Raw genomic sequence first — 17684 nt, forward strand, 5'->3', positions numbered from 1 at the left:
AAAAGAATAACAGGAGTCAATACAAAATATTATAGTAGTTGGGATGAGGGCAGAGGTAATAGAGGGAGTAAGAAGTGGTTATAATTGGTATATATATATATATATATAATTTTTTTTTTTTTTTTTTTTTATGCGTTATGCAGGCCTCTCACTGCTGTGGCCTCTCCTGTTGCGGAGCACAGGCTCCGGACGCATAGGCTCAGCGGCCATGGCTCACGGGCCCAGCCACTCCGCGGCATGTGGGATCTTCCCGGACCGGGGCACGAACCCGTGTCCCCTGCATCGGCAGGCAGACCCTCAACCACTGCGCCACCAGGGAAGCCCTGGTATATATTTTAAAAACAGAATCAATAGAACTTGCTGATGGATTGGTCTTGGAGTATAAGAGAGAGTGTAGATTCAAGGGTGACTCCCAGATCTTTGGGCTTGGAAGAGCTTGGCTGAACAGTTCTCACTTCAGGTCTCTCATGCAGTTTTAAGTAATAGTCAGATGTCATCTGGGGTTTCAATCATCTGAAGGCTCAGCTAGATCAAACGTACAAGATGGTTCATCCACATGACTGGCAGCTGATACTGGCTGTCAGCTGGGAGCTGAGCTTGGCCACTGACTGTGGGCACCTCTATGTGGCCTCTCCAGCCTGGCAATCCCAAAGAAGTCTGATGTCTTACAAGACACCCAGCCTTCCTCAGAGAAAGCATGCCAAGAAAACCAAGTGGAAGCTGAGTGGTCTTTTCTGAACTAGCCTCAGAAATGACACAGAATCACTTCCTCTTTATTCTACTGGTTACAAGCAAGTCACAAAGTTTGACTCAAATTCAAACAGAAGGACCGCCATCTTTCAAAGAGAGAAATGCCAAACAATTTGAGGATGTGTTTCAAAACCACTACACTTACAATGTCAACTTTTTCTAGGATAAAAATTTTAAAGGTGAATGTAAGTGAATCCCTCAATTAGAACATAAGTATGAGAGACAGAAGAGAGGCCAGCTTCCTGGAGGTAATGGAATATGTGTAAACTTGGAATACAATTGGATAATCTGTGTGGGCTCAAACATGAAATCTAAGGGACTCAAGGACAGAAGTCAAGCTTGAATACCATCAGCTTAAAGTTAAGATTCATCCAAGACAACACACCGAATGGGAGAAAACATTTGCAAGTCATATATCTGATAAGGGGTTAATATCTAAAATATATGAAGAACTAATACAACTCAACAGCAAAAAAACAAAAACAAAAAAACAATTTGTAAAAAATAGGAAGATCTGAATAGGAATTTTTCCAAAGAAGACATACAGATGGCCAACAGATATATGAAAAGACCCTCAACACAACTAGTTATGAGGAAAATGCAAATCAAAATCACAGTGAGATATCACCTCAGACCTGTTAGAATGGCTATTATCAAAAAGACAAGAGATAACAAGTGTTGGTGAGAATGTGGAGAAAAGAGAACCCTTGTGCACTGCTGGTGGGAAAGTAAATCAGTGCAGCCACTATGTAAAATGGTATGGAGATTCCTCAAAAAATTAAAATTAGAACTACCATATACTCCATCAATTCAACTTCTGGGTATTTATCCAAAGAAAACAAAAACACTAACTCAAAAAGATATATGTTCATTGTAACATTACTTACAATTACCATGATCTGGAAACAACCTTAAGTGTCCATAAGTAGATAAATGGATAAAGAAAACATGGCATATATATATATATATATATACACACACACACACATACACATGCACACACACATATACATACAATGGAATATTATTCAGCCATAAAAAGGAATGAAATCTTGCCATTTGTGTCAACATGGATGGGCCTTGAGGGCATTATGCTAAGGGAAATGAGTCAGACAGAGGAAGAAAAATACCATATCATCTCACTTACATGTGGAACGTAAAAGAAACAAACAATAAAAAGAGAAAACAAGCTCATAGATACAGAGAACAGACTGGTGGTTGGTGGAGGTTGCAGGGTGGTCAAAATGGGTATAGGGTGACAAAACTTATAAACTTTCAGTTGTAAAATAAGTAAGTCATGGGGATATAATGCACAGTATGTTAACTACAGTTAATAATACTGTGTTGCATATTTGAAAGTGCTAGGAGAGTGTATCTTAAAAGTTCTCATCACAAGAAAAAAAAATTGTGTAAATATATATGGTGATGTATGTTAAGTAGACTTATCATGGTAATCATTTTGCAGTGTATACAAATATTGAATCATTATGTTGTACACCTGAAACTGAAACAGAGCAGGACCTTATGGTCCTTGCCCCCCACCATGTCCTCAGCCTGCCTTTTGTCTGTGGAAAAACTTTAGCCAAGGAATAAATTTAATCAGAGAAGTGAGAAAATACAGAAACAGAGGAAAACAGTCAAAGGAGACCAAATAATAATAGTTTAGTCATTAAGCACAGTCAAGGACCTTTAGTTCCTCCTTAAGGGCTATAGATAATATTCTGAGCCATATCCTGTGAGCTTTCTTATAGATACTGAAACCCTCACCAGGTGGAAGAAGTTAACTACATGATAACCAAGCTGTAGCCATGACATAAGCTGCCACAATTCTGAGAACTGGCCTCAAAGAAATGGAAACAAACCCACCCTGGAGCTGAAGATTAACCATGCCTAACACAATCAAGATGATGCTGGTCAGACCACTGATGACCAATTTCAAGATGACTGTCAGAGCTGACTGTACTGTTTCTGCATGTAGCCCCTCCCTCAACCTATAAAAGCTCTTGCCCAATGGTTGCAGGAGGCAGGGAGTCGGCCTTTGGACAGGGGTCTGCCCTCCCTGCCTGTTGCCGGCATCCAATTAAAGCAAACTTTCCTTTCCACCAAACTTGCCTCCTTATTGGCTTTTGAGCGGCGAGCAGCCAGATCCCACTTTTGGTTACAAAACTAACATAATGTTATATGTCAATTATACCTAAATTAAAAAAAAAAATTTCATCCACAGCTAGCAATGTTCTACTTTACTGGTAGTAACTTGCTATAAGTTGACCTTATTCAAAACACTTAATAACGATGTTATTTTTTCTACCGTAAAAAAAAAGAGAATGGAAATTTATTGATTTCTCACTGCACATCACCTTCCTCACAATACAGCAAGGTAAAAAAATTATAATTTACCCTTTAAAAATTATAAAACTGATGAGCAAAGACATCAACAATAACTTATCTGAAGGCATGAACTGAGTGATAAAGCCTCAAAGCCCAGTCCCTTCTACTACGACATACTGACTAGCACAGTTTCTGGCACACAATGGATCCAGATTAGACACCAGTTTCCTTTCTTGACTTCCTCTAAAAAGCAGCATAGGGTTCCATTTTTAGAGCCTAAAAAGAGAAGGCATATCTTCATATTAACTCAGCAAGGTCTCTTTCCTTCCTTGGCAGTAAGGCTTTAATAGAAGATAAGTTGAACCTAAAATTCTCAAAATGAAACTTTATCATAATCCAAGCAGAGACTCTTCTTGGTTCTATAAAAATATACTATTAAAATGTACAAAAACATTAATCATTGCCTATGTTGTCATCTCAGGTTCTAAACAAGCAGTGTTGTTCAGAAATCACACCACCAAGGCGACCACTTACTGCTAAGATGTTAACATTTAGGGAAGTAGAGGACATGAGAAGAAAATGAGTAAATTACAATCATGTCCTATGCTATTACCAAAGTGACTGAGCTTTTCGCAATAAGATTGTGGTTTTAATTTAACAAATGATTTATCTATATAGCTTCATATGAAAATGAACAAAATAGTCCCTAGCTCTTTGTGGGGCTATACAGCCATCAGTTTTCATTGCTCTTCCCTTCCAAGGACTTGTTCCACTCTTCTCAGCACCTCTCCCAACCTGTCATGTGAGGAAAGGATTGGCAATACATATCAATGGATGTCTGGGATCTAGACAAACACATTTCCACACATCTTCAAATAGAAAGCTGAGAATAAGGATTAGACTGATCAGAATCCAGATAATACAGTTGTTGGTTGGCTCTTGATGAATATTACTTCATTCTTTCATCAGGAGGATTCAAGGAAGTTAAATATTAATCATTTAGTTGTCAGTCTCTATACTAGATGTTGGAGTTACAAAGATGAGACAGATCTGTTCCTTCAAGAGATCACTAACAATGGAGGAAAGACATAACAGCATAAGTAGATTTAAAAAGATATTATTAGGGCTTCCCTGGTGGCGCAGTGGTTGAGAGTCCGCCTGCCGATGCACGGGACACGGGTTTGTGCCCCAGTCTGGGAAGGTCCCACGTGCCGTGGAACAGCTGGGCCCGTGGGCCATGATCGCTGAGCCTGCGCGTCCGGAGCCTGTGCTCTGCAACGGGAGAGGCCACAAACAGTGAGAGGCCCGTGTACCGCAAAAAAAAAAAAAAAAAGATATTATTAATGTGCAGCAGTGGTTGAAAACTATAAGGTGCTAGCTAACTGTATTTAGTGGTAAGAAAGACCTGGTTCAGGGCTTCCCTGGTGGTGCAGCAGTTACGAATCTGCCTGTCAATGCAGGGGACATGGGTCCGGGAAGATCCCACATGCCGCAGAGCAACTAAGCCCGTGCGCCACAACTACTGAGCCTGCGCTCTAGAGCCCGCAAGCCACAACTACTGAAGCCAGTGTGCCACAACAACTGAAGCCCGCACGCCTAGAGCCCGTGCTCCACAACAAGCGAAGCCACCGCAATGAGAAGCCTGTACGCCACAACGAAGAGTAGCCCCCGCTCACCGCAAGTAGAGAAAGCCCGCGCGCAGCAATGAAGACCCAACGCAGCCAAAAATAAAATAAATATATAAAAAAGAAAGAAAGACCTGGTTCAGATAAACCTTTTGAATTTAGGAGAAACGTGCACTAAATCTCTAAAAATGGCTGGAAATGTGCCAGGTTGACTTGGGAAGGAGAGTATTCCAGGGGGGTTAACCATCCTGTGCAAAATCCCAAAGATGAAAAAATAAATAAATAAAGGTGCTCTAAAGGAAGTGATAGTAGCTCAGCATAGCTAAGATATAAGATGAATGTTGGGACATGGCATAAGGTGATTCTGGAATCCTTGGAACCAGATTGAAAGGCTCCTAGTAAGCCATCCTAAAGGATTTGGTCTACATGGGAGCCAACAAAAGGTTTTAAACAGAGAACATGATTACGTTTGCATTTTAAAAGATCATTTGGTGTGAAGACATGGAAGCGATGACGTCAGTGGCAAGAAGACTAGCTAGGAGACCATTGCAATATCTTGGCAAAATTATGTTAGGAGTCAGTAAGAGCAAAGCAGAACTGAATGTCACAGACATGACTGAGATAAAGTGAATATGATTTGGGGATAGATTGAATGTGGTGATTGTGCAAGAGGAAAGTCTTAGATAATCTACCAGATTTCTGGCTTGGATTTCTAAGTAAATAGAGCACATCAGAGGTGAAAAACAATACCTTAATAGATGAATGTACTGTACTGGGAACTTTCTAACAGTTTTAAAGTTGAATCACATCCCAACCAGTGGTTATAAACTAGTAACCTAAAGGCCAAATCTAGCCTACAGATGTGTTTTATTTGGCCTGCACCATTTTAGCTCAAGTATTCTGAATCTGATATAGTTGGATGATTCCACATAAAAGCATGCATAGCTGCCTTCTTTCAAAATTGTAAGACAAGGCATGGGTTCATTAGCATCTTTTTCTGAAGACAATCAGCAATACTTAAGAAGTAAGACTGCCACCTATTGGCTGGACATATACCAGCCTGTTCATTCAGATCCATTATATCCACTGTCTCCCCTCCACTGAAAGCTGCCTCATTTATCTAGGTCATCTACCTGCCTGATCCCATTAGGGATATAGATATGTGACCCCTCCTCCAAGCCTAAAGCACACTGAAGCTCTCCTCACCACTAGCAACCCCCATTTCACCCCACAGTCACAAGGGGAACTTGAAGTCAGTCAAGGGTGAACTGGTACAACAATTACACCGTGGGGGTCATTGGAAGGAGGGGTGGACCTTTTAATGATGGTGTAAAGAGGCTTAAAATTCTCTTCCTCTTACCAGATCTCTTAAGTGTTCCTTTGTTCTGAGATACTTGGTTGTATTAGTACAAACAGGGAATCAGAGTGGGATTAGGAGGAAAGAACCTAAAAGAAGCTACTAGTACTAGCCACTCTTCCAGGTCTTAAATTAAAGGACTACAAGAAATTCATGAAGTTCTCCTTGGTCACAAAGTTGATCTGGGTGATAGAGCAGATAGAGGTTTGGGCTGAACCTTGGGAAGTGTGCATTCCTCTTGCATGTACCCTTGGGTAGCTATCTTCCTGGAACAGAGTTCATAAGCTGTCAGCTATGGGAAGTGAACGAATTTTCACATTAAATTCATTGTGAAGAATTCTCAAGAGAAAGGCAAATACAGTAAGAAAATAAACTCTCTTTGCCGAGGGAAACTGCATGCTCCCTGTGGCAGATTTTAAATGGCTACAAATTCGTTGACACTCCTGGCATCAAGAGGCGGAGTCTATGTCCACTCCCCTTGAATCTGGTTGTCCTGTGACTGCTTGGGCCAACAAAGTGGAGTTAAACCTGTGCCATTTCCAGGGCTAGTCTTTAAGAAAACTGGCAGATTGGCCCTAAGAGACTGAACATACAAACAAACAATGGCCAGATCATATATAAAAACAGAATTCTGATCCACAGCCTGCAGAAACCTGCCCAGGAAACCAAACCCTTATCTACAATAAACCACCCGGGAAGCCAGCCTGCTATAAGTCAGATTTGTAGTTAGACTGTTATCTCTAATAATAATCCAGGAAGCTAAACAATTACTTTTGTAACAAGCAATCCAAATGGCCAGGACTCAGCTAATAGCTGACAGCTTCCCTGAGTTTTATCCCTGACTCCCACTTAAGACCAAACAGATAAAGCCAAATATGCACCCCCATCCAATCATACAGGATGTTCCATTTCTAATTAGCCCACCTACAGCTTCCCCATGCCAATGGGGAATGTGACTTTAGACAGCAGATCACTTTTCATTTGGAGGAGATAGAGCACATAACACAGGACACCTAAAGTCAGTCAAGGACAAAAAGAGGAAAGGATAAATGCAATGTTTTGGTTTTTAACCATTTGGAAACATAGTCATTCCCGCCCTTCACCCCATTCCCCTAACACTATTTTCTTCTTACCATGTTCCTGGCTCTTGTGTTATGTTTTTCCAGTAAGGTCTTCATTCATAGGGACTGAAAATACAGAGGAAAGCAAAAAGCAAAAAAGCACTATTTGGAGGAACTCTACTCACAAGTCACAGCTTCCCTAAGGCTGTACTCCAAGTGACGTGAAAACCTACCATGATTTTCCAAAGTTTAGGAAGGGGATTGGGCAGCAGCCAGATCACACTGCACCCACTGCATTATGCTTCATGAGGTCTCCAGGGAAGTATCCCCTAAAATGAAAAGTCCTGAAAAAGACATTTACGTTCTTAGATCTTCTCTTGCTGGAAACACATATAAGTACATAAGTTCACCCAATTAAGACAGTCAATATTAGGCTGACAAGTAAACTCTGAAAATTTTATGATAAATTACTATCTATGAGTTTTAATATAACTAAACTTTGAGGCAATGTGCCAGATAACTGACAGAATTAACTTATTTAATACTCTCAAAGGCCCTTTAAAACAGGCATTTTACCCTCACCTTAAAGATAAGGAAACAGACTCAAAAAGGCTAGGTAACTTGCCTGACGTCATAGAGCCATAAATGGAAGAGCCGGGGGCAAACTCAGGTGGGTCAGACTCCAAAACTTTAGCAGCTGACACTGTTCCAGGTTGGCTTGTGGCCTTGTCTACTCAAGAAGGGCAACAATATAGTGGCGGGTGTGTTTTTTAGGTCAACCCCATTATGTAAACTTACCTCACAAGATTTTTTTAAAATAGGAATTGTTACCACGTCCAAGATCGTTCTGCTCACCACACAACAGGCCAACAAATTGGAGATGAGGTGTTGAGGCAAGGATTAATGACTTTATTCAGAAAGCCAGGCATCCGGGACTAGCATCCTAGAGTACCATCTTATCAGGGTCTGGATGCTAGTTTCTTTTAGAGAACAGAGAGGGGGAGGAGGTGAGGAAGTAAAGTAAAAAGGTCGTAAGTCTTGCAAAATACCTCCTAGTTTTGGCCATCCTCAGAGAGGGGATGTGTTAACTTCTTCTTTCCTGCAGCCATTCACAGGTGGGCAGGGTCAGTGTGTTTTCCTGTGGGCTGAACAAAGGCACTTTGGTTTAACATTCAGGCAGAGGGGTAGGGTTCCCCGAGGCAGGCAATTATGTATGCCTATATCTACAGACAGAACAAAAGCAATGGAAGACAAAGGTCAAAGTAAAAGAAACAGATCCAACATGGAGTCAGAGTTTGTTCTTCCCTGTTACAGAATTGCATTTTTAAAAAAAGTTAGTTGAAATACAACCATACTACACATGAATTACATATAATCCAGTGACAGTTATCTTGAGTGATGGGGGTACACTGTACATGAGCACTAGTAAAAAAGTGGGGGAAGAGGTGGTGTGCTCACCACCACTGGGGGTACCACTAAAAATGCCTGATCCAGCCTGAAGGGATTTTGCCCTAAGTTGGTCAGGAAATCCCAAAGTAGAGCTGGGAAACTACAGGAAACTGTGAACACAGTTCAATACTGCGATGCTGATGAAGGAATTAAAATGCTGATGGAGAGACTAAGCCAGGCTTCACCATGAGATCAGCACTGCTTGAGGAATCAGCTTTTTCAACATAAAAACACATCACTGGTGACACGAGGTCATGCTTGAAGGCCTTTTGGAACTGTATCTCAGTAATTATTCTGGTTTTATAGAGGTTCACAGCTCAGGATAATTTTTATACTATTGTTATTTTCTGCTACCTTTTGAATATCCTCCCCCAACTTATATGTGGGCAGGAAATTACAAATAATATGCAATGTGGTATAGACAGAGTCTTGTGCAAAGCTAGATCAATAATCTCGAAGATTAGGGATGATATTTTATTCCCAAGCTCAGATTTTAATATTTAGCATTATTAAAATGATCTATGTTCAATTTTCATTCCAGCCTATAATATCTTCAGTGGTAGTATTGAATCTTACATACAACATATTAGCCACCTATTCACACTGTTGTTCAAGTCACTGATTAAAATGGTGACCTACACACAGTCAAGGGAACCAGCACACCAGCTAACCACCCTACAGACTGTTAGCAACCCATGAGTCAACAAGATTCAGAAACCCTTTCATCATATGGACAGACCCTGCCACCATTCCCCTGAAGGCCTCAGCCACCTCATAAATTTCCATCAAGGTGGCTGGAGTCATTAAGTGACAAAACCCTCTGAATAAGAGAAGAGGTAGACAAAGAGAAAAGAAATGTAAGAGAAGCTAATGCTGACAAGGAAGAAAAACATGGATTGTTTTTTTTGTCCTTTTATTATGCTTCAGAGAGTATTTGATACAGGGCAGCATTTCCCTCACTGTGTTCCCTAATAATACATGTTCTTCAAAAGAAGAATTCCAAGGGGAAAAACATTTAGGAAACCCTGGTTAGACAAGGGTCTTAGGTACAGCACAGCTTCTCAGAGTCAGAGCCTTTAATAGTCTAATGCACATTGTACCTCCAAGAGAATTGTGTGTGCTTTCCCTAACGTCCGAACACTATAACTTATTTCTCACAGAGCACCTATTAATACCCTATATCCCTGATGGTATGAAGATGAGCAAAAAGGAGACTTTATCATGAAGATGGGGACACAGCAATGAGGGTAATGGGATGACAGATCCATGAACAAACAATTAGAATACAATGTGACAAGAGCCATGGGAAAACCCTATGTAGATGCAAGTGATTTCAGTAGAACAAATGACCTCAGGGGAAGTCACATATAAGCGATGACATTTCAGGAAGATCTTACATTATATATAGGAGAGCTTGTTGGGCAGAGAAGAAATACAGCAGAGGAAACAGCATGTGCAATGACATGAGATCAAGAGTGAGGGTGGTATGATCAAGGATAGTAGTTAACATTCAAAGGGACAATCCCATAAGAGACAGTTCGTAGAAGAGGAGGCTAGAAAAGTGGATCCCATCTGATTTCAAGGTGGCTTGTGGGCCCAAATTTTAAATAATTTGAATTTATTCTATAGGCAAAAGAGACGCCACAAGCTTTAAGGCAGGGAAATGACATGATAAGGTTTGTTTATAAGAAGATGAACCTGGCAGCAGTATAGAAGGGATAGTAGGAAGATATCCTGGTGGTAGAGAAAGACTGATTACAAAGCTGCTGGAAATGGTCAAGATGCAAGGTGACCAGGGTCAAAATCAGATCAGTAGTGCTAGGACAGAAGAGGGCTGGGTCCAGGAGACAAGTCTGCAGTAGGACTGACAGGATAGGATGTGGTGGTCATCTGTGGATGAGGGTGGGAAAAGGGGGGAGAAATGAAGAATGACTACAGAAGTTCTTAGCCTGAGACACTCAAGAACGATGATGTTACTGATATGACAGTAGAAACAGGAGAAAAGATACTTCTCATTATATATTATAATGGAATCAGTTTGAACCTCTTAGGTTTCAGATGACAGGGATATCTAAATACGTGAAGAGATCATATAGGCAGTGAAATATAACAATCTAGAAAAAAAAGTGCAAGTTTGAGCATGTTCTGCAAAGAGCTAGTAGTGTTTTTATAGGAGTGAACACACGGTGTATGGCACGTGTCTGATATTCCAGGGTAATAACAATGATAAAAAGAGAAAAGTAGACCCCTCCTCCCAACTTGGGATAACTAAATGTTTGCACCTCCAATGTCCTCTCTGTTCTCATTTACCACAGTACTTCAAAGACTACTATTAGTGATTTAATTATCTCATAGGCAGGTTTCTTCAATACTCAGAGATGGAATTCACAGTAACCAATGAGGTCACATTAAATCCTAGGTGGGCACGCTCTTTTTTTACACTCTTCACCTCTCTTGGATTTCAGAGCCCTCTTACATATGCATATTCTATCACTCTCAGTTCAAGGATCACTGCTCTTCAGCAAATATATATATAAGCATTGTTAAGTCACCACAGCAGACACAAGAACGTATAAGGGATGACAGATGTATACAAGGAACGTGTGATTTCCAAAGAGACTCTTCTGTAAAATTTCTGGTAGAAAGGACTAATATTAATCTAAATCTGGAAGTTGCTAATATAAGCAGAAATGAGTACTTAAAGAAGTTGTGAAATAAACAGTAGAGAAAGAAAGGTGGGGATAAGGGTGGATCAGAATATGATTGTGAATGAATTAGACCATCTCATAAAGGATGGCGCCTCCTGAGAATGAAGCTTTCGTTGCTATAAAACGGCCACTCTCCTGACCTTCGTTCGGCACCCTGCCAGCTCCTTCAGTCCACACCCTAACTTGTACTTTTGGCAAACTACGTAAGAAAAAAATCTATCCAACTATTCCTACTTAGTATTACCCAAGATGGAAATCTAGGAATGTGCTCTAAGGCATAATACCACTGGGAGCTTAGCTTTTTTTCTTTATTTTATGTTCCCTGTTATCATAAGATTCCATATAGAGAGGAAACTAAGGACAGAAATGTACCTTTTCTGAGATTACTCAGTACTCTCTTTGCAGTGCTGCACTGTACAGCCCTAAGACATGGGAGGCCATGAGAGGGTCAGCATTATTGATAGTCTCTACTATTTTCAGAGAGCTTTATCTAAATGTCATACAGCTCTTGCTGCCTCCTGCACTGTTGAATCTAAAGATGCAGGGAATTCTTGTGTCCTCCTACAACCTTTGGGATATATGATAATTTAGACAAGTCTTCAGTGAGATAGAAGCTGATCTTAGGAGACCAATCCCATAGCCTCTCTATTATCTAGATTAACGATAGCTAAATTCTAATCCAATGATTCATCTAATCCTAATTCAATGATTCCATTTTTTCAGGTAATATTTATTCAGTTCTACCATTGAACAGGTGCTTTCATATATGTTGGAGATACAAAGATGAATAAGCTGTGGAGATACAAAAATCCGTAAACTAGCCTCACAAAGATCACTTACCACATGAGACAATCCCGTAAAATGCTAACTATAATTTAGTATATTACATGATATGTGTAGAACGAAAAGGACACAGTATGAACAGTGTGCTAAGGATAAATGAAGGAAGGAGACCCTACACAGATTAATTTGTTCAATTAATTTGTTAATCTTCATTTGTACAATCATGCAACAGATATTACTAAGTGCCTACTCTAAGCCAGAATCTATTCTAGGTTTTGGGTTTAATGCAGATGGCAAAACAGATAAAACACTCTCTCAAAGAGCTTATTCTGTTGGGGGAGATAGGCACTACACAAATTTCAAATGGTAATAGATGCTGTAAAGAAATAAATGTGTCAGAGTATCTAGCAGGAAGGAGAGTTACTCTGAGGAGGCATCATCTGAGCACAGACCAGAATTACAAACAGAAGTCAGCTATGTGGAGAACAAAGAATCAATAACCAAGTCAGAGAACAAGGTTTTCTGGAAGGTACAGGCTGAAAAAGACACGATATTCTTCTGAGCTGAGAACTCAGTGTGTCTTCAGCATGGTGAAAAAAGGGAGAATAGAGGTATGAAATGAGACCACAGAGGCAGATGGGGGTCCAATCACAAAGTGAGTAGTGGTAAGAAGTTGTCAACTAAGTATGATGAAAAGCTCTTGGAGTGCTTTAAACAAGAAAGTAACATTTTGATTTATATTTTTTAAACTTCAGTCTATTACTGTATTGATAGTAGATCGTGGAATAAAGCAAAAAGGAAGAGGGAGACTAATTGCACAATATAGTTGAAATGATGGTGGCTGGGACTAGGTTGGTGACAGTAAAGATGGAAAAAAGGAGATGAATGGAGGATATTTTGAAGGGAAAGTCAATGGGACTTGTTGATGTACATTAAAGATGAGGAAAACAGGAATGAAGGATGACTTCTAACAATTTAGTCTGACCAAGCTGACAGATGATGGTGCCTTTTCTGGTTCCATTTATTTTGGTCATGTTAAGTTTCAATGCCTACAAACACCTGGAAATTCAAAAAGGCAGCTGGATAACATCCATGTGCCAAACTGAGTGTTCATTTTTACTGCTTGATACCTTAGCAGCATTTAGCACAGTTGACCTGTCCCTCCTGATTCCTCCTGGCTCCCATGACACCATGTTCTCATGGACTCCTCCTACCTCACTGTCACTATTTTTGGGTCTGCTTGGCTGGCTCTGCTTGACCTCTAAAGGTTGAAGGTCTCCACAGTTCTATCCTTGGCTTTTTTCCTTATACAGCTACACATCTACTAGGTTGTCTCAACCTAGTCGTTTGGCCTGCCATCAGTATGTCAGTGAGACAGCTTATCGTCAGTCCAGTGATAGTAAGGGACAATCAGAAGATGCAGAAGAATAGTCAGTGTTCCCCCATGATCAGTTTTAGTATGGCAATAGGCAATATGGATCCAGCACAGAGGAAAACAAAACTCTCATCATGGTCAAAGAGGAAGCAACTCTAGACAGTCAGGATCTCAGCAGGGCCAAATACTCAGTCTTGGATAGTTTGGTTCTATGCAAGAAAATATGGGTCAAGTATAAGAGGACATGCATCCAATCATGGACAGTCAGGAAAGAGTTCCAGACATTCAGCATCATCTCATAGCAAATCATTATATATAGAGTCTGGAATCAGTATAAATAGACAACGGTGCCTAGTATAGTCAATCCAGTGATAGTGAAAGACAATCAGAAAACTTAGCATCAACCCATGAACAGTCTGGGTGTGGCCATAAACAATCAAAATCTGACAAAATAGGAAAACAAGGCTCTAGCCTCATGCTAGACTCTCAGGACCAACATCTACCCATGGACAGTCTGGATCTACACACGTAGAATCTGGGCCCAACACAAGAAGACATGGATCCAGCTACAGTCATTTAGGAGAAAGCTCCAAATACTTCTCACAGACAATCATCACCTCTGCAGTCTAGATTCAGTACAAACAGTAGAGATATAACTTTACTCAGTCCAGTGGTAATGAAGGACAGTTAGGTGACTGGATAGACAGTCACTCTCTTCCCACAGTCCACCTGAATATAGGCATGGGCAGTCTGGATCTAGCACAAGAAAAAGAAATGGCTCCAGCCACGGACACTTAAAAGATAGGCCAGGGACTCATCAAAGATGGGTATCCACTCAATCTGGGTCTTCCAATGAAGAATCTGTGTTCAACACATGAGAAAGAAATGGATCCACCTATGGACAATCAAAAGGCAGCACTGGAACTTCAGGGTCAACTCACAGACAAGCACCATTAATATTCTACAGACATTAACAGTGATGCAGACATCAAGAGACACAGTTATACCCAGGCCAGTAATGATGAAATACAATCTGGAGATACAGAGAAAGAATCACAATAAACCCACTGGCAGTCTGAGTACAGACAAAGATAGTTGGGCTCTAACACAAGAGAAAAACAAGGATTGAGTCTTAGAAACTGAAAAGATAGCTCTAGAAACCCTATGAACTCTAGGGCTTGTCAGAGCCAGACATCCACTAATGGTCACTCTGAATCTACAAATGAAATCTCAGGATCCAATTCTGGAAAGAGACAAACAGCCAACCACTAACAGACATGAGAGCTTTGGAAAATCAGTGTCCCATCATGGCCACATAAAAATTCATGAACAGTTGGGTCTAGTTATGAAGAGGCTCAGATAAAGAGTGAGGATTAATCCATGAAAAGTTTAGGTCCAGCATAAAAAAGAGACAAGTATCTAGCCATAGAAAGGAGATGGCAGTGGACATTCAGGGTCTACATCCACACAGCCTCTACCACTGTAAGCAGGAAACAGACATCAGTTATAATCAATCTAGTGATAGTAAAAGGCAATCAGGAGATTGAATAGACAGCTTCCACTCATGGTCAGTCTGAGTGTAGTCATAAGCAATCTTGGTCTCGCACAAGAGGAAGACAAGGCTCTACCAAGGAGAATTAGAAGACAACTCTAGACATTCGGAATGTCAACATGGCCAGACAGCAATTCATGGACATTCTGGGTCTACCCAAAGAGAATCTGAGTCCACTATAACAGGAAGTATGTACAGTATTTGGCTATGGAAAATCAGGAGATAGCTCTGAATACTCCAGTTCTGCTTACAGACAATCTGAAAATACGAGGTCTAAATCAAGTATACGCAGACATTGAGGATCCAGTTATAGTTGATAACACAATCAGGAGACTCACATAGAAAGTCAACATTAGTCCATGCACGGTCTGAGGATGATTATGGACAATTGAGAAACAGGAAGTCAGAAGACGGGTTTATACACTCAGAGTCTCACAAGGACAGACACACACTGGAAGACAGTCTGGACCTACTCATGAACAGCCCAGATCTAGCACCAAAAGCATATAAGGTAGTTATGGACAATCAAGAGATAGCTGTGGACACTCAGGATCTACCCACACACAATCATTTACAAAGTCTGGTTATAGTATCAGCAGAGAAGGGGGATCCAGTTATAGTCAGTCCAGTATATTGAAGGACAATCAGAAGACAGGAAACAACAGTCTTCACCTTCCCATGATGAGTCTGAGTATGGATCTAGTAGCACATGAGGAATAAATTACTCTAGCCATGGGAAATCTGGAGATAGGCCAGGGTTCTATCAAAAATGGACATTTATTCAGAGGCAAGCTAGGTCTACCCATGCAGAATTAGAGTCTAACACAAGAGAAAGATATAGGGCTTTTATGGACAATCTGGGTCATCCCACAGGCAATCATCATCTACACAGACTGGATCTGGAATAAGCAGACATCAAGGATCCAGTTACGGTCAGGCCAGTGATGGTGAAGGGCAATCAGGAGATTCAGAGAGAGCATCAGCATCAACTCACGGACAGTCTGGATGTAGACATGTGAAATAGCATTCAGGAGGACAAAGAGATAGGTCCATACAGTCAGAATCTCAAAAGAGCCAGAAAGCCACCCAGGGACAGTCAAGATTCAGCCCAGCAAGCAGATAAGCCTCTAACTAGGAGCACACAGGAGACTGCACTAGATATTCACAATCTCCTCATGCCCAGATATCCACCAATGGACAGTCTGGGTCCACCCATGAGAGAGATCTGAGGATACAACAGAAGGACATGTATCCAGCTATCAACAATCAGAAAATAGCTTGACACTCAGGGTCAGCCTACAAACTTCATCCATACAATCTGACCCTAGTAAAACTAGAAAATGAGCATACAATTATTGTCAGTTTAGTGGTGGTGAAGGAGACCCAAATAGAGAGTCAACATAAACCCATGGACAATCAGAGCCCCCAAAAATAAGCCCCCCAAAAGACCCATTCATGAACATTTCTGAAGACCAAGTTAGAAATTCAGAGTCTAGCCAACTACCCATGAGCAGTCAGAATCCAATACCAAAAGAATAATGTATACAACAAATTCTTTCCAGGAAAAAGTCATGGTCATAATCAGGCAAGAGATAGCACACTCAGAAGCCAGACACATCAAACCCAAGGTCAGTTTGGGTCTAATCATATTCAGACAGTCATTAGTAGAGACAAAGGCAAGGATTTGGGTTATAATTGCAAACGTGGCAGCTATGGAAGTGCTGAATATGACTATGGATGGTCTGAAAACAGCAGAACAGAACATTTAGCTTTGATTCCAGTCCACTGAAATCTGGGAATAAAAGTACAAACAAGCCTAGGCTTGATCAGTCAGGATCTGCTTCTGATCATTCAGAGTCCAGATCAACAGGTAAGATAGAAAGGCAAGGATTTAATTTTGGATACTCAAGAATAAGTTATAAACTTCATTTGATACCGATGATCAGTCTGAATCTATCAGAGGTGTAAGACCATCAACTGCTTATAGCATGTCCCCTGAATGACCTTAGACAATTAGAATCTAGTCATTTTCTAACTAATTCCCCTACTGTCCGTAATTCACTTCAACTAGAAAACAGGCAGCTAACAATAGACATTCTAGTAACTCTGAAGTTCAGTCAGGATAATCAAACAGAAAATCATCATCTACTAGTGGACAGATGACTTCCGGCCATGAAAGACCAGGATTCAACTCAACAATACTGGAAGACAGGAGTGCAATAATACCCACCCAAGCAAGTTACATCTACAATCATTTTGAGTCCAGTACAAATGGAAAGCAGGATAATAATGTCCAATCTAGTGATACATCCAGGCAATCGTGGTATGAACAAGGACAATCAAGTTCCCCAAAGTGAAAATCACATCTCCAGTTCTTACAAATCTGGTGACAGCAAAGCCCCACCTCCCCCCCAAAAATAGGAGAATGCAACTATTGCTGTACATTCAGTACCAAAACCAAAGGGTTCAATGGAAGGTATAAAAAGGAATCTAGCCATACTCAGCTATGGGACAGTGGAAGGTACAGCCAGGATGAGGATATTTATCAAGATGGCAGTTCTGAGACAACAAGTAACAATGGAAGCAAGCGAAAACCAAGTTTTTACTACTTTTTGTAGCAACACTCCACTCTATAAATACATCCATGAGCAAAGGGACAATTACCATAAGTGAAACACCAAAGACACGAGAAAAAT

Source organism: Delphinapterus leucas, chromosome 1 (assembly GCF_059928025.1).
Source record: "Delphinapterus leucas isolate spDelLeu-1000000601 "Yukka" chromosome 1, BTC_Dleu_Yukka2, whole genome shotgun sequence".
Lineage (NCBI taxonomy): Eukaryota > Metazoa > Chordata > Mammalia > Artiodactyla > Monodontidae > Delphinapterus > Delphinapterus leucas.